General features: G+C 36.5%; 1 long non-coding RNA gene across 1 annotated transcript in view; it reads right to left on the reverse strand.

Annotated features, from left to right (window-relative positions):
- Positions 1–489, reverse strand: part of LOC144365034 (uncharacterized) — a 152,194-nt gene extending 151,705 nt beyond the window's left edge. The window contains exon 1 of the long non-coding RNA XR_013423306.1: positions 318–489. This is a non-coding gene — a long non-coding RNA (uncharacterized LOC144365034). The remainder of the gene's footprint in view (positions 1–317) is intronic.
- Positions 490–20,717: the final 20,228 nt, after the last annotated feature.

The raw sequence follows: 20,717 nt of genomic DNA on the forward strand, positions 1-20,717 counted from the left end.
AAAGTGGTTTATGTTTGGAAACACTACCTGAATTAATCGTGTTGATGTTAGTAAAGCCAGGTTTGATTCCTAATACCACCTACCTTATTCTGACTGGTAACTGCTATGATACAAAAACTGTAGATTTTGATTTGCCATTATGTACATCTAAGGCTGTTTGGGAAACACAGTGAAGGTAAAACAGGAAGATGGAGTTTACAGTTTGAGGAAAGCAACAGCTGCTAGACATCTTGAGAAGGGATTTCAGGACAGAACACAAACTTGAGTTGATCCTGCATGCAAGTGTAAGAGACCAATGACTCAATGAAATGACTCACCGCGTTTTCAAGTAAACTTTGCAGCAGCAGCTCTTCCACTCCTGAGCTCAGTATTTGAATTTACCTTTAATGACAGCCTCAGTCTGGAGAGGAAAACTTAAATTCTTTCAGCCTGCTGCAGAGAAAACATTTTAGATGCTTACTTCCAAAAATAACTTGGTTAATTGCTTTCATAAGACATAAATCTGGCAGCAGATCCTTTGAAAATAAATACTGCATGGATCTAATCATCTAATTAGTTTAGACAAGCCACAACTGTGTTTTAATGGCCCAAACTATAACATCGTTGGATGCACTGCATAATTTTTAGGGGAATTAAGTTGCTTTTTTTTCCTTTTCATTTTTTTTTGCTATTAATAATAGTATTTATATGCTCTCAGATAAGACTTGGAATGATACACAATATATCATCAGTTTTAAACTGAAAAGAAAAACAATTATGATTAAACACCTTCCAAATATTTTCATTTTTCTATTTTTGTATTAGCTTTTTTCAGTCTTTGTTTATCTTTAAAAGCCTCCAAGCAAGAAAAAGAGAACCATGAGAATAGTAAGAAAGGGGGAAGGAAGTCTGAGAGGAGGATAAAGGAAGGGAAGCAAAAGAGCAAATAGATGAGGGGTTGATCATTAGCTGTAAGCAACAGCAACTGACTCCACATAACTTCAAGGGGAAAAAAAAAGAAATTTATTGGACACAGAATAGCAAGAAAAGACAAGATTTGGAAACAGCAGGAATGGGGACATAAACTAAGGGTTACTTTCTCCCAGGTGGGATCTATCAGTTCTAAAGATGTCCCATCCCTCCATCGCTGTATCCTCAACACAAATATTAGAGCATTGGACCACACTTGTTTGAGCTCATGCTTATGCTTTGGCTAAAGGAGATCCAGGTGCACTGCACCCTTGGGAAGACTGTTGAACAGAAGACTAGTAAAGAAGTTAGAGTGAGGAGCCAGAATTAGCCTAAGTAGAGAGAGAGAGAGAGAGAGAGAGAGAGAGAAAGAGAGAGAGTGTGTTCTTTGAATTTTGTACATATCCAATGAACAAAAGCACACTTTTTGAGACTTTTGCTTGTTTTTTGGGAAGTGTGGTGGGGCGAAGGTTCACAAGGATGATTGACGGAGGAGGGAGGCTGATGTTTCTCAGGAAACAAATTGGTAAATTATTTTTCCAGAATAGTAGTCTGAATAAAAGATAATCTCACTGAAAGTTATCTCTTGAAATGGATTTACATATGACTACTTTAGGGCAATATGTATAGAAAATCCATCTGAATAACACTTATGTTTCAAAGACATATATTTCTGAGTTTTCATCTAAAAATAGCAATTGATCTGGATGCTAATAAATTTGGAGCTCCGAGAATGTTGCCAGGAAAAATGTTTAATAATAGGTCATTTAATAGTATATGAATAAATTATATCAAAGATAACTGAAACAGTTTACTCTCTTTTATAAAAGATTGTATCAGTATTTTTCATTGCATTATTTATCCAGCATTTTTTAATAATTAAGCAAAGGTAAATTCCAACAATCTGGATGAAATATTCATGAAATTAGAATTAGTAGAATCCAAATTTTAAGATATTTTGTTATCTTGGTATATTAAAATTTCATTGAAAATGGTTTTTTAATTCTACTGAAATTACATTAATACCCATTTTTACATAAATTTTAAATATCCTAGAAGCAATTCCATGTATTTATTTCCCAAAATTTAGTTTCAAGTTTTTGAATCTGAGAATAGAAACTTTCAGAAAGACAGGACCTAAATAGTAACAAGAAGTGAAACGAAAAGGAAATTTATTTTGAAGGAGCTCATACAACCAACATAATTCAAGACAGGAGTTCCTTCAACAAAATATGTCTGGAAATTACAGGCAGGCTGAAGGAATGGGAATTATGTGACCACATGCTAATTAACCTACTGCTTCTTCTTCCTAATTATGTGACCTTATTAAGTTACTTTAATATTTCTAAGCCTTAGTTTACCTACCAGTAAAATTATACTCTGGTTTGGATAAATGTGCTCCAAAGGCCCACATGTTAGAAGTTTGGTCACCAGCCCATGGCACTATTGGGAGGTGACAGAACCTTTTAAATGTGGAGTCTATTGGGACATCCTCTGATCACTGGGACATGTCACTGAATGGAATTTCAGGAACTTGGTTTCTTCTTCTCTCTCTTTTTTGCACCCTGGGCATGAGGTAAGCAACTTCGCTCTACCCCCACAATCCTTGCCACAAAGTGCTGCCTTGCCACAGGACCAAAAGCAACAAGGACACTCAATCTTAGACTGAATCCTCTAAAACTGTAAAATAACAAAAGCTTTCTTTTATTAAGTTGCTTATTTCAGGTATCTTTTTTAATAACAACAGAGAGCATTCTAACACAAGTTTGTTGTGAGGACTAAATAAGTAAATGTAGTATGCATGTTGCGATGCCCAACTCTTGGTGAGCACTGATAGTTATTAACATTATTAGTATTGCACCACAGAGATAAGGATCATTAGTTTTGGGGCTGGGGATGTGGCTCAAGCGGTGGCGCGCTCACCTGGCGTGCGTGCGGCCCGGGTTCGATCCTCAGCACCACATACAAACGAAGATGTGTCCGCCGAGAACTAAGAAAAAATAAATAAATGTTAAAATTCTCTCTCTCTCTGTCCCTCTCTCTCACTCTAAAAAAAAAAAAAAAGGATCATTAGTTTGTACAAGAATGGAAAAATGACATCACAGATATGAGGAAAAGATATTCCAAACTATGGAATTGTATTTCTGTAGCTAGTCAGTGAATTATTCGTCACCAAGCTTATATACAATAGTATCTAAGCATAGCAAAGCATTGGTCTGAACTTCCCATCCAGCTCTCCTAACCTTGAAACTAGCAGATGACACTAAAATAAACAATGAGGGCAATGACAGTCCTTTCTCTATATAGACATATTATTTCCATTTGACCATTCAAATGCAGTTATGTGATTTGCTGTCTGGTATGAATAAAAAAAAAAAAAAAACCGAGATCTCCTTCCTATACATTCTGTCCATGCTCAGCAAGAGCTGTGCTTCTCAGACAATGAAATCTGTTTCCATCTCCTTTCCTAACTGCTCTCTTTGAAATCTTCCTCCTTCGAAGGCACTGTAGACAGAAGTTTCCCCATAAAATGCAATGTTCAAAACCAGCAACCACTCATGAGTGCTCTACCTTTTTGGCTATTTGGATGTCAGGTGTCTCTGGAGCTGTAAGTTGCGGGCCCATTGCATTCATTAGGAACCCTGGACTCAGTGCCTAGTGCCAGTGAGCTTGCAAAGGGCCTAAAACAATGTTCAGATCTGAAAAAAAGTTTTATAATCTCCAAAATGCAAAAAGGAAAACAAAAGTTGAAGTAATAGACATTGAAATAAATGCCTATACAACCTATTCGACTTAATCAATTATTCAAGTAAATTAGTACTTATAAAAATTTCATTCTGCTTGCAAAATCTTGCAGATTAGGTTTTGGCACTTCTTTGCTTCATAAAACTTCCGGAGAAGTCTCAATGACTGGACTTCTTATATTAGCCAATCATAAACTTAATGGTGCTATTTATAGTCAAGAAATTTTGAACTCAAATTTTTAAAATTAAAATAATAATTTGGAGTTGGAACATAGGTGCACTGGAATGCATTTACAATGACATGTCGAGATGACTCCAAAAATAAAATGTTCATGAACCACTAAAGTCTGTTCGGTCAGGACTGTAGGCTTTGGGAGCATGAGGTGAAGGAGGCATCTCTCAACCCCACAAGCTGCCACCTCGCCTAACAGAAGAGGCTACCAATAAAACAGTAAAAAGAAGGGGCTAGGGTTTAGCTCAGAGGCAAATAAAGTGGGGTGCGTGAGGTGTTGGGTTTGATCCCTAGCACCACAAATTAAAGAAGAAACACACAGAAGATTTGCGAGGTAAGCCTATAAGAAACAGCCAATAGGACACACAGGTGACGGGGACAGGAGGCTTTCTCTTCAAGGACACCTACACTTTTGAAAAAAGTATTTGGGAATTTTAGTCTAGTTTTAGAATAATAAATGATAGTAACATGAATATGAGCCAAGTATTATCAAAAGCACACAGGACAGGGTAACAGTTTTCCATGTTTTCTCTTACCCCAAAACACATAAATTGAGGACCTTTGCATTTCATTCATTCTACAAGTAATATGCATGGACTGCCTATGTGAAGTAAACCAATTCTAGGAACACCTGTTTGACACTTTCCTGGGATGCTGAGAATATTCCTACAAAGTCCGAAGACTAAAGTTAAGAGATTTTCAGATTTATTTTTAAATAAAATATTCACGGGTGAGTGACTTATTCTCTGAAGGTTACAAGCACCAGTAAAATCAACTGAATTGTTTTGACATGCTAGTTCAGGAAAACAAGCGAAAGCTAGTGAATGATTTTGCATTAATACTTTTTAAATTGCACATAATTTGCAAGCATTTTTAATTAGTTTTATTAGAAACACATCAATTAAGACCCCCCCTCCAAACACTTTTTCCTATGACTCTCAGTTCCAAGAATGGTGACAGGATAGAAGGTAATGTTGAGCCAGGTGCAGTGGAGCATGCCTGTAATTCAGGCGGCTCTTGGGAGGCTGAGGCAGGAGGATCTCGAGTTCAAAGTCAATCTCAGCAAAAGCAAGGTACTAAGCAACTACCCTCTCTCTAAATAAAATACAAAGCAGGCTGGAGACAAGTCTCAGTGGCCAAGTGCCCCTGAGTTCAATCCCTGGTACCCCCCCCCAACACACACACACACATACAAAAATAAGACAGGGAGTAGATTAAATGGAAAAGGCACAGATCTGTCTAGTCTCAAGGGTTAGTAAGTAGCCACTGTGCCTCCAGTGTTGGCAACAACCAAGCAACATTCACAGGACACATGGGGGGAAGACAGAATTCCACTAAGAACAAAAGAAAGGAAATGTGACAGCCAGGATAGAAGGGAAGAAAATATGGTAAAAAAAAGAAGAAAAATAAGGAGAGAAAGAAAAGAGGAGAGAGAGAGTTGGAATATTTATTAGAGCATTTCTGAAAACTTGGTGGCTCTGGAGCTTACCCCTCCCACCATCAGCCACCTTTCTCCTCCACACTAATAATGCATTTTGTGACCAAAGGCAAGTAGTCATAATGCTACCTCACTCCTCCAAGTTCTTGCACATGGTGTGAGGATGACCAGAGTGACCAAGCAGGTCTATGAGTAAGTGCGCTGAAATCCTGGTCAGAAGCAAATCTAAAATCTTTTTCCCCTCACCTTTCTCTTTCAATGTGTTTAAAAGAAGGATAAAAGTATATATCATCTTTGATTTGGGGAGTGGGTGTTGCTTTTATGGCAAGTCCTATCTGAACCTAGCAATCATCATACATAGTGTGGTTGATGGGATTTCTTAGAGCAATACTTGGCAGCCATAAAGAAAAGGCATTGTGAAGTCAGAACAATAGGTACATTAATCCCCTGAATAAATTAGTGTTAGATTCAGTATTCTAGATGGACAGGAACTAACAGGATATTGAGTGTATTTGGCTTGGAAAGAAATGCTTGAAAAATTAATCTTCTATTGGCAAAAGAAAGGGAGATTCTATCCAGCTTTCTTATTCGATATTCCTGTGTCATTCTGAGATTTTAACAAGACCTGTTTGCAATCAGGATTTTACTAGCCTTCCAAAAGAAGTTTACGATTAAACCAGAAGAGATATTGTTTGTTTGCAACAAAATATGAATAATCTATTCTGGAGAATTTACTTCTTGCAACCAGGTCTAGACAATTCGTTTTGACTCACACAGTTTAAGAATCACCCCATTGCAGATGCATCTAGAGAACTGGCAGTGCTGGGTCTCCTCACCACAATGCTTCTTCCTGTTAAATGGTTTAAAATGTTTAACAAGCGCATTACACAGCTTTCCAAGGAAACGCTTCCCTTCCAGAGAGTGGATTCTTGAAGCCAATCATTAACACTGGCCTTTGTCAGCGATTCAGACCACACTAGCAAAAGAAAGCTTCTTAGGACAGACCAGGCTCTTAAGGACCCTCTGAAGGGGACACTGGGTGCTTTGTTACTGCTCCTTCACGCGTTGTTAATGGAAGTTTAACTAAGGGAAAGGGGGTCTTTCCTTGTCCCCAGAAACTTGGCGCTTTTTTTTTTAACAATTATTTTCTATCTTTATCATATTAAGACAGTAGCCAAATCAGATCACAAGGAGACTAATAGCTGCTTTCTAATTAATGGGAAGAAGTCATCTAACAGAATGGTCTTTTTCTCAAGTCTGTACACATACCAAAAAGCCTTTGGACAAATTACAGCAGAAAAAGCAAATACTCAAAGCTACAGATAATAGGAATTTGGCTACAGATGAATATTTCTCCACACAATACAGAAAGACTACCAAAATGGATTCTTAGGCCAAGTTTCTTTTTCTTGGAGTAATTTATTACCATGGGGTAGCTTGACCCTTTCAGCTGGTTGGCAATTTATTTTCACCGAATCTTGTTTCTAATTAAAAATTAACCCTATCTCTCGTCATTTGTTGATGCTCTCAGATCTCTTCATTCTCTTCTTTCATTCTCTACATCAGTTTCCACCAACTATTGCCTGCACAGAGAGACTTAAATAGCTCATCATGGTCCTTGAAAACAATTCCCCCTTCAGAGGGCCACAGATGCATCTAATCTGTAAGTTAGTTAGTTGTCCTAACATTTTTTTCTCAAATTAAAATATGGACACTGAATAAAATAAAACAGCTTATTCTCTCTGAATCACCTGTCTCTATCACGGCTCCTCCTCCTCATCTGAAGGCACATTATATGCTAATACTATACTAGACATGAAATAATTAAAGTAATGGTCCCAACCTCCAAATGATAGGGTATTTGAAGTTTAGTACAAGACCTCTTACCTGATATAAGTGGGATTTACATATGGTCACTAATTTTAAAAAGCCAGTTAATGTATGAAACATACATATATATTTTTTCACGTAAGCACAATATTTTTTAACTTAATATTGCACAATCACTCTCCAGTCTTATGACATTGAACTAAGATCTTGATTTTTTAATTTGGATGTGCTGACTAGACTTGATTTCTGCACAAAATTTGGGGTTAATTTTTAAATTCTTTTAAGTGAATCTAAAATTTAAATGTGCTTACAAGGCAAATTAATGCAGAAGCCTAAATCTAAAATTTTTTCACAATATTTTAAAATAACCTCATTGGCTTGAAATTCAAAATAATTTCTAAAAAAAAAATCACTCCCCTTTGTTGTGTCTTTTTAATATACTAATTTCCCACAAAACTCTTTATTTTTGCATTTCATTAGTTTAAATATTTAATTAACTTATCCAATTACAATAACAAGCACATCTGGAACAAACAGTTTAAGAAACTTGTACAACTGACTTTGTGTGTGTGTGTGTGTGTGTGTGTGTGTGTGTGTGTGTGTGTGTGGTGCTGGGGATCAAAGTCTCAGACATGCTAGGTAAGTGCTATACTTCTGAGTTACATTTTCAGCCCTGTATAACTGACTCTCGCTAGCCTATAATTCAACTAGTGGGAACAAAAAATGTGTGAGCATATCAGAGAGTAGCCTGTTGATTCCAAATGGTTAACATGCCATGAGCAATGGTCAGAATATTTACCGGATCAAGGAGAATGGCGGCCGAACCACAAAGTCAGCTAACTGGTGAAGATACTATTCATGTATTACACAAGATATCAAGGTACGATCCAAAAAGTGGCTTGAATTTTCAGTTACAGCTGCTAATAGCAAGTCATTGTTTGGGGAGAAAATGTTTCAAATTTCCTTCTACCCCAACTTTATGCAGAGGAATCCTCACTGAGAAGTAAGACAAGAGCCACCGAGCATATATTGGTTTGAAGAAGGGGCAGAGATTAACAATAATAAACAGACATTCCTGGTACCCCCAAACATTCTTAGATATAGAACATACTAGAGAGAAGTAATCATCCACAGGAATCAACTAGTGACTGTCTAATTGCTTTCAGAGGATTTCGCACAATTGTGAAACCAAAGAATGGGAATAAGCAACAACATATTAAGAGAACTCAACAATACAATCTGGATTTATCCCAGGTTTGCAGGCTTAAAATCTGAAAGTCAATTAATGTTACACACCATACTAATATAAAAAGGATAAAACCACATCATCTTTCCAATAGACATGAGCAGAATTTAACAAATGCCAATAGCTATTGCATGATAAAAACTCTTAAAAAAAAACTGAAAGGAAATACAAAGGAACTTGGTAAAGGACAAATACAAAAGGAAAAATACAACTATTATCTTACTTACTAGCACAAGACAAATGCTTTGCCTCAGAAACAAGGCAAAATGTCCACTCTCACCATTTCTATTCAACGTTCTAATTGTGGTTCTGAAACTGAATACAATGGGTTTTCCTCTTTGTGAGTGGAAAGCCAATGGCACAACCAAAAGATAAAAGAGTGGAGAGAAGTTTATTACCTGCAGCAAGAAAACAGTAGAGTTATTTGCAAAGAAGTTCTCTCCTCAAACAAAGCAAGGGAATTTTATTGAGGAACCTACACAGGAGACAGACACAGAGGAGGTCACGTGTAGGGATGGGCACATTCCTAAGTCTGCTCAATTTAAGTTCATAAATCACACTTTCAAAGAGAAAGATGGCAGACACAAATGCTTCTGGGCAGAGAATTTGTATTATAGTGAACAAAGTTTTCTCCAGTTCAACTAAAAGAATGAATCAGAGTGACTCAATGACCTTGATTGTTTCCTTATAAGTTTCTCGAAAGAGTCTAAGTTGAAACAAAAAGAAAAAAGACAAATTTGAAACATATTAACAGTCTTATAACAAGGTATCATCTTTTTCACCCTTAAGTATAGAAGCCTGCCTTGCTTAGCAGCTAACAGTTCTAGCTGTAGCAATGAGGGGAAAAAAATTAAAGATATGTATGTATTAGAAAAAATAAATGAACAATCTCTTTTTATTTGAGGATAGCATCATCATATATTTACAAACCCTAAGGAATCTATACTCCTTTGGAAAAAAAAATAAAACTATCAGAATTTATAAACAGGCTTAGGAATGTCACAAGTTAAAATTATGCAAAAATCAATTGTATTTTAAACACTAGCAACAAATAATCCAAAAATAAAATTAAGAGGACAACTTTATGGTCAGGTCAGTGAAATATTTTAGAATAAATCTGAAAGTTATAAGAGTTGTCCAATAAGCTACAAAACTCTACTGAAAAAAATTAAATATCTAAATAAAAAGATATTTCATGTTTATCAGTTGAATGACTAAATACTGTTAAAATTACAATGCTCTGAAAATAAATCTATAGATTCAATATAATCCTGACCAAATCCTGGTAGGATTTTTTTTTATAAATTGATAAGCTGATTGTAAAATAATTATGGCAATATGAAGGATTGGAATAGCCAAAACGATTTTGCAAAGAAAAATGTAGGTGGAGAATATCAGAATAATCCCATTTTGTAGTTATAAGGCTACAATAAAAACTAAGGTTATATTGGCATTAGGAAAGAAATATGATCAAAAAACAAAATTGAGAGCCAAAAGAAAATAAATAGTTATATTCAAAGTTAACTCACTTTCAACAGAGATGTTATGCAATTCAAGATAGTGTTTTCAACAACTTCTCAGGCAACAGAATATCTATGTACTAAAAAAGAGAAAAAAGAACGTTTAGATCCTTACCTCACAACATACACAAAAATTAACTCAAAACAGGCCATACAACTAAATATGAAAACTAAAATTATAAAAGTTCTAGAAAAAGATAAACTTTTCTAGAAAAGAAAAATCTTTATAGCCTTAGATGAGACAAAAATTTCTTGGACATGACACCAAAAGCATGACCCATTAAAAACTGATAAACTTGGGCTGGGGTTGTGGCTCAGTGGAAGAGCACTTGCCTAGCATATGTGAGGCACTGGGTTGGAAACTCAGCAGAAATAGATAGATAGATAGATAGATAGATAGATAGATAGATAGATAGATAGATAGATAGATAGATAAAATAAAGACCGGGCTGGGGATGGCTCAAGCGGTAGCGTGTGGCCTGGGTTCGATCCTCAGCACCACATACAAACAAAGATGTTGTGTCCGCCGAGAACTAAAAAATAAATATTAAAAATCAGAGGAGGCAGAGAGGGAAGGTGGGAGGGGAGGGGGGATAGTAGGGGATAGGAAAGGTAGCAGATTACAACAGTCACTAATATGCCATTATGTAAAAATGTGAGTATGTAACAGATGTGATTCTGCAATCTGTATTTGAGGTAGAAATGGGAGTTCAAAACCCAATGGAGTCAAATGTATGAAAGATGATTTATCAAGAGCTCTGTAATGTTTTGAACAATCAATAAAAAAATAAATTAAAAAAATCTCTCTCTTTAAAATAAATAAATAAATAAAATAAAGACCCATCAACAACTAATAAAAATATTTTTAAAAATAGATAAACTTCATTTCGTATAACTACAAATAATTTGCTCTTGAAAACATAGCATTAAAGAAATGAAAAGGTAGGACTGGGGTTGTGGCTCAGTGGTAGAGTGCTTGCCTTGCATGTGTGAGGCACTGAGTTCAATCCCCAGCACCACATAAAGATAAAATAAAGGTACTGTGTCCATCTACAACTAAAATATACATATTTTTTAAAATTTTTGTTTTGAATATTTATTTTTTAGTTATGGTTGGGCACAATATCTTTATTTATCTATTTTTATGTGGTGCTGAGAATCGAACCCAGGGCCCTGCACTTGCTAGGTGGGAGCTCTACCACTGAGCCACAACCCCAGCCAAAAAAAAAAATATTTTTAAAAAATAAAAAAGGCAAACCATAGACAGGGAGAAAATATTTTTAAGTTATAGCTCACAAAGGACTTGTATCAGAATATAGAAAGAACGCTTATAAATTCATAGTAATAAAAAGACAATCCAATTTTTAAATCGGCAAACTTTTTGAATGGATATTTCACACACACACACACACACACACACACACACACACAAAGTCACTAAGCAAATCAAAATATATTCAACATCATTAGTCTTTAAGGAAAACTTGAAACCACAATGAAGTACTGTTTCACACAGAAGGCTGTAATCAAAAGGATAGATGATAACAAGTGTTCACAAAGATGTGGAGAAACTGTGACCTTTATACATTTTGGGTGGGAAAATAAAACAATGCAGTCACTTTGGAAAACAATTTAGCAGCCTGGCCGAGGCTCCCCACTAATCTCAATCACTTGCCAGGCTGAGACAGGAGGATCCTGAATTCAAAGCCAGCCTCAGCACTTCGGGAGGCCCTAAGCAACTTAGCCAGACCCTCTAAAGAAAGTATAAAAAGGGCTGGGGATGTTGTTCAGTGGTTAGATCCCTGGGGTTTGATGCCTGATACAAAAAAAAAAAAAAAAAAAACCACATTAGCAATTTCTCAAAAAGTTAAATATAAGCTTACCACTCACCTTGCAATTCCCAAGAGAAATTAACACAAGCATTCACCTAAGACTTGGACATGAACATTCATAACAGTCTCATTCATGATATCTCCAAGCTGGAAACATCCCAAGTGCTTCACCCATTATCTGTTGTATTGGTCAACTGTTGTATTGTTCCCTAAAGGAACAGACCCAATAAAATGTGCATATAATTGTAAGAGGGAATTTATTAGCTTGGCTTATACAATCAGAGGCTGGAGGGTCCCATATGGCTGTCTGCAGGCTCTAGAGCTGGGAAAAGCAGTAGCTTCTTAGTCCAAGAAGCTAGAAAACTCAGAACAAAAGGGACCAGAGATACAGCCTCAGTCTGAAGCTGAAGATCTAAAAGCTCTCTGGAGAGTCACTGGTATAAACTTTGGTTCAAAGGCTGAGGAATCTGGAGTCTTGAGATCCATGGACAAAGGCTGCAGCAGAAATACACCACAGTGCTCCAGAAGAAGTGAGCATGCGCATGCATCAGTGCATGCGCATGGCTTCCCCTCCTGCTTCCACTTTTTTATTCCATTAGGTCCTGAAGCCAATTGGGTGGTGCTGCCCACCTTCACATGGTCTTTCCCCTTGCTGAGGCACATGCCTGTCATTTCTGGAAACACCTTACAGACACACCCAGAATTGTGTTTTACCAATTTGCTAGGTGTCTCTAATAAAGTCAAGTTGATAGCTAAAATTAACCATCACAACTGGTGAGTAAATTTTTTAAAAGCAGTGTGTCAGCATAGTTGAACTTCAAAAATATTAAGCCAAGTAAAAAGACCCAGACATGGAGGACAGCATATTGTTGATTCATCTTATATGTATTTTTGAAAAACTACAAATCTATAGAGACTGCAGAATAGTGTGCTTAGGCTGGGAATGGGGATAGGAATTGATTACAAACAGCCAACAAGAAAATATTCCAAAACTAGATCTTGGTGGTTATTGCATAACTCTGTGGATTTATGAAAAGTCACTGAATAATACACTTAAATTTTACACTGTAAATTAAACCTCAATAAAACTTTAAAAAAACATTTACTGAGTATTTACTAAATGCAAATAACAATGTTAATCACTTTGCATAAATTATATTTTTCACTTTCATAATGTTTTGGGGAAGATTATGTAAAATCATTTACTAAAAGCTCCTTTTAATGGATGAAGCTTCACTTTATGAAAAGTTAATCCCATTTTAGGTAGTTCAATAACCCCCATTTGAAAGTTTTATTTTGTGGAAGATTTAAAATCCCATTTTTGAAAGATTAAATAAAATAATCTATTACTCTCACCATTTTATGAATCTATTTTTATGCGGTGCTGAGAATGGAACTTGAATGATCTGCCCAACAAAATGTGGCATATAACTACTAGAGTCAGGACGCCAATAGACTGGCCTTAGATTTCTGTTTTTAAAGTACTGCACAAATATTCTCCCAATAAATAACCAGCCTGTTTTCCTTCATCTGGATTATTTAGATTAACAATTTGAGATATGAAATATTTTCTAAATTATTTTATATTCCTGACAATATATCATTTTTAACAGCTGATATTTTAAGTCCATATGATATTGCTGATAGTGGATCACTAGTGACCTCAAAAATTTCATATGGTTCAGTCTGATACAACTTTATTAAATAAAAGTTTCTGAGCTCTTAAAAGAGCTTATAGTCAGGCACATGCTTTTTTAGATTGTAAACTTTTTCCATAAACAGATGCATGCACCATCTTCCTATTAGTACTGATTTATAAAACCTTCAGGCTTTTATACAATGACTGCAAATTGTCCAGTCTATTCAAATCTATTACCCCCATTTTGCTGCCTACATGAACAGCTTGCTATTCTTTGTCTTGGCAGTTTTCTCTTTTCAAATATCTTCACTCGAGTTTCTGAAGACATCTTCATTGTTGTCACTCTTCAGCAGAGGTACATGGGTGATTGCTAATTGGAAGGCAATACAGACTAGACATTAAGAGTCTTTACTCTGGATGACTTTGGATGACATATTATTTGGTTACTGTTGTTTCTTGAAACTGTTGGTTGTTACTTCACAAGCATAGAGCTACACAGTTATTCTCTTACCTCTGAATTTGTTTTCCTAAACTTTTCTAGACTCAGGGTAAGTAAACAAACATTCTATTTTATGATGCTCCTCCACGGATACAGGGAGCAGTATTGTCCTGTGTTTTATTATTAATAGACTGTTCAAAATCCTTCCTTAAATAAACAAAAAGGAGGTACATTTTTTTTCTCAAATATCCTCACGTTTGGAACAAGTATTTCAAAATTTTTACTTCCTATTCCCATGATACTTCCCAAATACCTAAGTATACACAAAGCAAGAAATCCACTTTTAAAACATTCTAGTTTTTCCTGTAGTTGCTTATGATCAGTTATTTGTTCACACCAAAATTAAATGGAGACATTAAATGTTGTCCAAACAGGATCAGCGTGCATGTAATCACCACCATTCATGCCTAACTCAACATGGTGGACTCTTTCGAAGAGAGTCTAGTTTCTGGTTCCCTGATTTTAAGGAAGCTCTCAAAATTCCCCTCTATTATTTTCCCTGTTGAAGAGCTGGCTTAATCTTGCAGATTAGTTTCTTTGCCTAGTCTCCATTGTGTCTCCAGATCATCCTTCCAAGTTTAGAGGTTTTCTCTAGACATGTGCTGTCCAATACCACAGCCATTAAGCACCTGTAATGTGCATGGTTCAGATTGATAAATGCTGTACATGTAAAGTGCACAATTTCAAACACTTACTATAAACAAATGGCATAGAAATGCCATTCATAGCTTTTATAATTATAACCAGTTGGAATGGTAATATTTGGAGTAAGTTGGTTTAAATAAAACATTATGTTTTTACTTAGTTGTAGATGAACACACAGTATCTTTATTTTTATGTGTTGATGAGGATTGAACCCAGTGCCTCATACATGTGAGGCAAACAGTTTACTACTGAGCTCATTTATAAAACTTCTTTTACAAGAAAGGTTCAGAAATCAGCCTTTCTAAGATTCCAGAGTAAAATAAAAACAACAATATATTTGAAAAGGGAAACACACCACTGTGCCTTTTTTGAACTCTGTATTAAAATGTAAGTATAGGGGCAAAAATTCATAGTGCAATGACAACTCCTTCAAGAGGAAGGCATTGCTTTAGTCTTCACAACAACACTGTGGCGTGAGACAATTGTAAACCAGATCCTAGTTTACTACATTAATCAGTAGTAGGTATTCTAGAGATGAGTACATAGAAAGCCTAACTCCATTCAGTGCCTATTGTTCAAACATTATAGTAAAAATACAACAAAAAATAAACAAGATGGGTATGCAAAGACCTAGAAGAGAAGAGATAAGAATTTTAAATGTGCCCAGGAACCTGGCTCCAGCCCAAGCATTTTCTGTTCACTGGTCCCTCTAATACATAAAAAAAAAGCACAAAGACTCCATGAAGAAGACATTATTATTTTCATTATAGAAGGAAGGAAATTGAGGCTCAGGGAGGTTGGAGAACTAATACATGGTGAGCAGTAGAGAATATTGCAGATTGACTCTGGCTCTAAGCTCATTCAAAGTACTATTACCATGGAAGCCCGTCCCTAGAGAATGGCAGGAGTTGTGAAAGTGGTGGGAGTATTAGACCTGCAAATGGGGAGGGGGGAGGGTGAGCACGGAGTAGTCACTCTTTCTCTATATTCCTGATGTAGCTGAATCTTTTTTTAGTATTTTTTTAGTTGTATATGGACACAATTCCTTTATTTTATTTATTTATTTTTATTTGGTGCTGAAAATTGAATCCATTGCCTCACACATGCTGGGCATGTACTCTACCACTGAGGCACAACCCCAGCCCCTGAGGTAGCTAAATCTTGAGCATAATATACTTCATGATAAAAAAGATGCAAAAAAGTGAACTCATATATATATAATCATATATATTTATTTCTATGTATATGTATAGTTTGCAACTATTAGAATAATATACATTATATGTGATATAACATATCATATAATATTTTATTATTTAATATATCAAACAATTTTATATTATTATTAAATAATAATAATTAATAATATTTATAATTAAATATTATTATATTCGATAATATAATATTGTATATAAATCTATATATAAACATATCTTACAGCTCAATAGCAAAAATAGCTAATAACCCAATTTTGAAAATGTGCTAAGGATTTGAATGGACATTTCTCCAATTCAGACATACAAATGTCATATGATTCGATGCTCAATGACACTAACCATCAGGGAAGTGTAAATCAGAACTACAATGAGATATTACTTCACACCTGTTAGGATGCCAACTATCAAAGAAACAGAAGTTAAGAAATGTCAGTCAGGATGAGGAGAAATTGAGTCTTTGTTCACTGTGAGAATGCAAAATATATAGCAGCTATGGAGAATGGTATGGATATTCCTAAAAGAATTTAAAATAGTTATATTTTTTTAGTCAGCTATTTTGCTGCTGTGACTAAAAGATATGATCAGAAAAATTGTAGAGGAGGAAAAGTTTATTAGAGGCCTCACCGTTTCAGAGGTCTTGGTCCATAGAAGGCCAGGTTCATTCCTCCAGGCTCAAGGGGAGGCAAAGCATCATGGTGGAAGAGCATGGCAGAGGGAAGCAGTTCACATGGTGATCAGGAAGCAGAGAGGGACCCCACTCTCCAGACACAAAATACATACCCCACAGCATGCCCCAATAAACCACTTCCTCCAGCCAAACCCCACCTACTTCCAGTCAACCTCAGTTAATCCCATCAGGGATTAATTCACTGATCAGGTTAAGGCTATAACCCAATTGTGGGAGGCCAACCTTACACGTGATTGGGTTATACTCCCCGGCTGGGTGTTGAGGCGCTCAGTTGCAGAAATGTGGCAGAACTTTCCCCACCCTTCTTGGGTGTGAGGGTTGGTGTCTCATGCATGGGTGTGTCTTGCGACAGCCCCATGGGTGAAGCTATGTTCACCTGTTCCTTTGTAATATAACCCCTTGCCCTGTTTAGGATAGAATCTTCCATGGAAGTGCCTTGTGTGTGTCCCCTTCTCTTACTGTGCCCTTGGGTGTGGCCTACCCAGGTGTCCATCAACCTGCTGACATTGAACATCATGAAGATACTCAGCCCCCTGAAACCTGACCCCTTGTCTCATTTGAATAGCTTCCCTCAATAAAAGGGGTCAGGGAGTGTTCTCGCTCTTTCTCTTTCTTCGGACCCTTAAGGTCAGAGGAGCCGTCACAGTGACCCCAAAGAAAAAGGTATTTGTGTCTCTTGGGTAGTTATTTCATGCAGCCCAGTTCGCCCAGTTTAACTAGAGTGACCCCTGAGCCTTTTAGTCGTGAAAACAGAAACCCAGCACCTAATCATTTTTCTTCCAAATCTTCTTGCATTGTCTGACACTTGAGCTTTTGGAGGAAACCACATCTAAACCATAACACATATGACCTACAAATTCCAATTCTGAGTACTTATCCGAAATAAATATCTTCAAAAGATATTAGTACTTCCATGTTCACTGTGGTACTGTTCACAATAGGCAAAATATGGGAGCATAAATGTCCATCAACAGATGAATGGATAAAAAAATGTATGTATGTACACGGAAAAGCAATCAGGCTTAAAGAAAAAAGGAATCTTGTGATATGCAAGAACATGGGTGAAACTTGAGGACCTTATACTAAGTGAAATAAGTCAGGCACAGAAGAATAAATACTGGCCTAACTCTGCTTATGAGAGGGATCTAAAGTAGTCAAACTCATAGATGCAAAGAATAGAATAGTGTTCACTGGGTGTTGGGGCAGAAAGCAATGGCAAGTTTCCAGTGAAAGTTCTAAAATTTCAGTTCTAGAAGATGAATAAATTCCAGAGATCTGCTGTACAGTATTTTGCTTATAAATAACAATACCATATTGTATACACTTAAAAATACTACCTCAGTAAATAAGAAAATAAAGCCCTCAAAAGGAATATTAATATTCTCTGTTTAAATAGTTAAGTGACACCTAAATCAAAATGCACTTTTTCATTCAACAAATAGTTATTGAGGATGATCTAAGCATTAGTCAACAGTCAGTAAGATTTCAAAGGTAAGACATGGTCCTCATCTTCTTAGATCTTAAAATCAAGCAGATGACCAAAAAACAAAAAGAGTGCAAAATTGGGATGTGTGTAGTATTAAGAGGTGTGTATAAGGCAGTGGAGACTCGTACACACTGAAAGGAAAGCAAGGAACCAGGAGATGGGAGAGCAAGAAATGAAAAATAGAGACCAGGCAGAGATATACACGAGAGTTTATTTTCAGAGCTGACAAATAAAGGCGCATCTCTCACTAAACAGAGAGAGGCAAAACACACTTAGGGCAGGCTCAGGGGTTATTAGAGCCAAGCGGGTCCTACTGCAGGTGGTTAAGGGTGGGGTTGTTATGAAGGAGTGGTGAGCCTTTCTCAGAAACGCCCTTGGGTGGGAAAGCGAAATTTTTCTTAAAATTGCTGCTGTCACTTAAGATGGCCATCCAGATACTAAGCAAGGACCTTACACACACAAGCACTGGATGCTGAACTCTGAATGAGGCTGAGGTGCAGACAAGGGAAAATTCCTAAGACCAAGAAAGAGGTTAGGTGATTCTCCAAGGACAGAAGCGTACAAACTGCATAAGTGTGGAGAGATGAACTGCTGGCTGGTTGGGGGACTATAAATGGTTTAGCATGGTACTATTATAGTATGCAAAGAACAAAATAGAGGATTCATTTCACAGGGCCCAAAGAGGGTAGGATGGGATGTGAGGCTTTTTATACCATGCAACAACAAAAAAAGTTTTAAATTTATTATGACAGTGATTTAACATGGAATTTTTAACAGGAGATTAATACAGCCAATCAGATTTACATTAGAGTTACTCCCAGATAATGAAAAACTTGATTGTCAGAAAAAGTTCTTGGAAAGTTTTCTCCTTAGACTTGGGGGTGAGTGGGAAGATCTTGATAATATCTGAAATTCATAAGAAGTCACTTGCTTCTACTTGATACATAAGTGTGTTTGTATATACTACAGTGGTTCTATATTTAAATATATATATTCATATATATACATATATATGTTAGTTATAACTGATTAATTATTATCTTTTGATTATTTATTAAGTATGTTATTTTACTGAGTATCATCTTTCTCAGTTGTCCACATTTGGGATATTTATATAAGGATATATTATAAGGCTTGTGCTTAATTGATTGAAAAAAACAGTTCTATAAAGTCAGAATGGCTTTAGATATCAAATTCCAACACAAATTTTAATCTAGCATGTAAAATCTGATGGGTTTTAGGAGTAAAAAGGAAAGGCAGAAAGTTTCTGATTTTCTTCCTCCTTGTATCTGGACATAGAAGCTGTTCACTAAATATGAAATTATGAAATAAAATGTGAAACTCAAGTCTTCTGAAAGACTTACTGAGAAGTTTCAGGGTGTTAGAAACTGGCACGAGGAGTACAAATATGCATAAGAAATAGTCCCGGTCCTACATTATAAATTATTATCAGAAATAAACATTAATTGTAATACTCATATGATAAATGCAATAACAGAGTGGTATGGGAGCAGATCCTGGTCATCTAACCCTGGCAGAAAAAGATAGCAAAGCTTCCTAGAGAAACTGAGGCATTAGTTAAGTCTTAAAACAATGGGTCAGAACTAAAAAGGTAGGGTGTGGCATTTGGGGTAGCTGAATGGGGACATGTGTATGACCAGTACGTTTCTCTCAACCTTCCACAGATAAAGATTTATGATGTGATCATAATATGAAATTATAATATGTTTACTTGAAATGTAGTACACATTTCACCAGCCATTGCCTAGAGAGCACCCTGCCCACCCCTGGGTTCTCTCTATCTCATACTAACACTCACAGGGAGTTTCTAGTGACCACAAGGAAATTACTGCAGTTGATGAGATTTATTATGAAGGTTAAACTCATACAAAACAAACAAGGTCACTGGCCTGGAAAAGGCCTTTCTTCTGTGTATACTCCTCCTCCATGTCTCCTACAGAAGACAGAGTTCCTTTGGATCAAAGAATCAAAGGATCCTGGAGCAACCAAGGGAAGAGTTCCTTTTGTTTTTGTTCAAAACAGTTCTGGAAAACCAGCCCCAGGCTGCAAATCTCGGAGTCATAAATAATTGCTGTGGTGTGCAGTGAAATTCTGGTGCCTGGGGCAGTCGCTAATGTCAGAGCAAGGGGAAAAGTGAAGTCTGCAAAAGTTTGACGGTAAACTTACCTATACACCCAAAAAGTTTCTTGTGGATACCTTATGGAGAGAGGAAGATTAGCCCAGGGGAAAGGGCGAAGGCTATGAGGTCAGCACAGCTGAGCTGAATCCAGCCTGTCCTGCAAATGATCCTGTGAGCTTGAGCAAGTCATTCAGCCTCCTTGAACTTCAGAGTCCATATATGCAAAAAAGGGAATAATAAAATCTTGTTTGCAGGGATATTCTGATATTTGATACTCTGAGCCTCTAATATGGTGCCTAGTAGTAGGTACTTAATAGTTGATACTATTTCTATCATTGCATTAACATCCTAACTGACACCACTGAGTTATTTCAGGAATTCTAGCCATTCAGTACATGTAGGTGTGGAAAGGAAAGCAGTCCCAGAATCTTCCCTGATCACTGGAACACACTCAGTTTCGCTATCCTATACCCCACTGCTAATCGTATATTAATGAAACATCCAGATAAATCTTACAGTAGTCTCCTTGCACTCATGCACAGCCCTCTCACCCCTCCGACCTGACACTGCAGCCCTCACCTATTTAACTAAATGTCACAGAGGTTTTTCCTTA

This window comes from Ictidomys tridecemlineatus, chromosome 6, assembly GCF_052094955.1.
Source record: "Ictidomys tridecemlineatus isolate mIctTri1 chromosome 6, mIctTri1.hap1, whole genome shotgun sequence".
Classification (NCBI taxonomy): Eukaryota; Metazoa; Chordata; class Mammalia; order Rodentia; family Sciuridae; genus Ictidomys; species Ictidomys tridecemlineatus.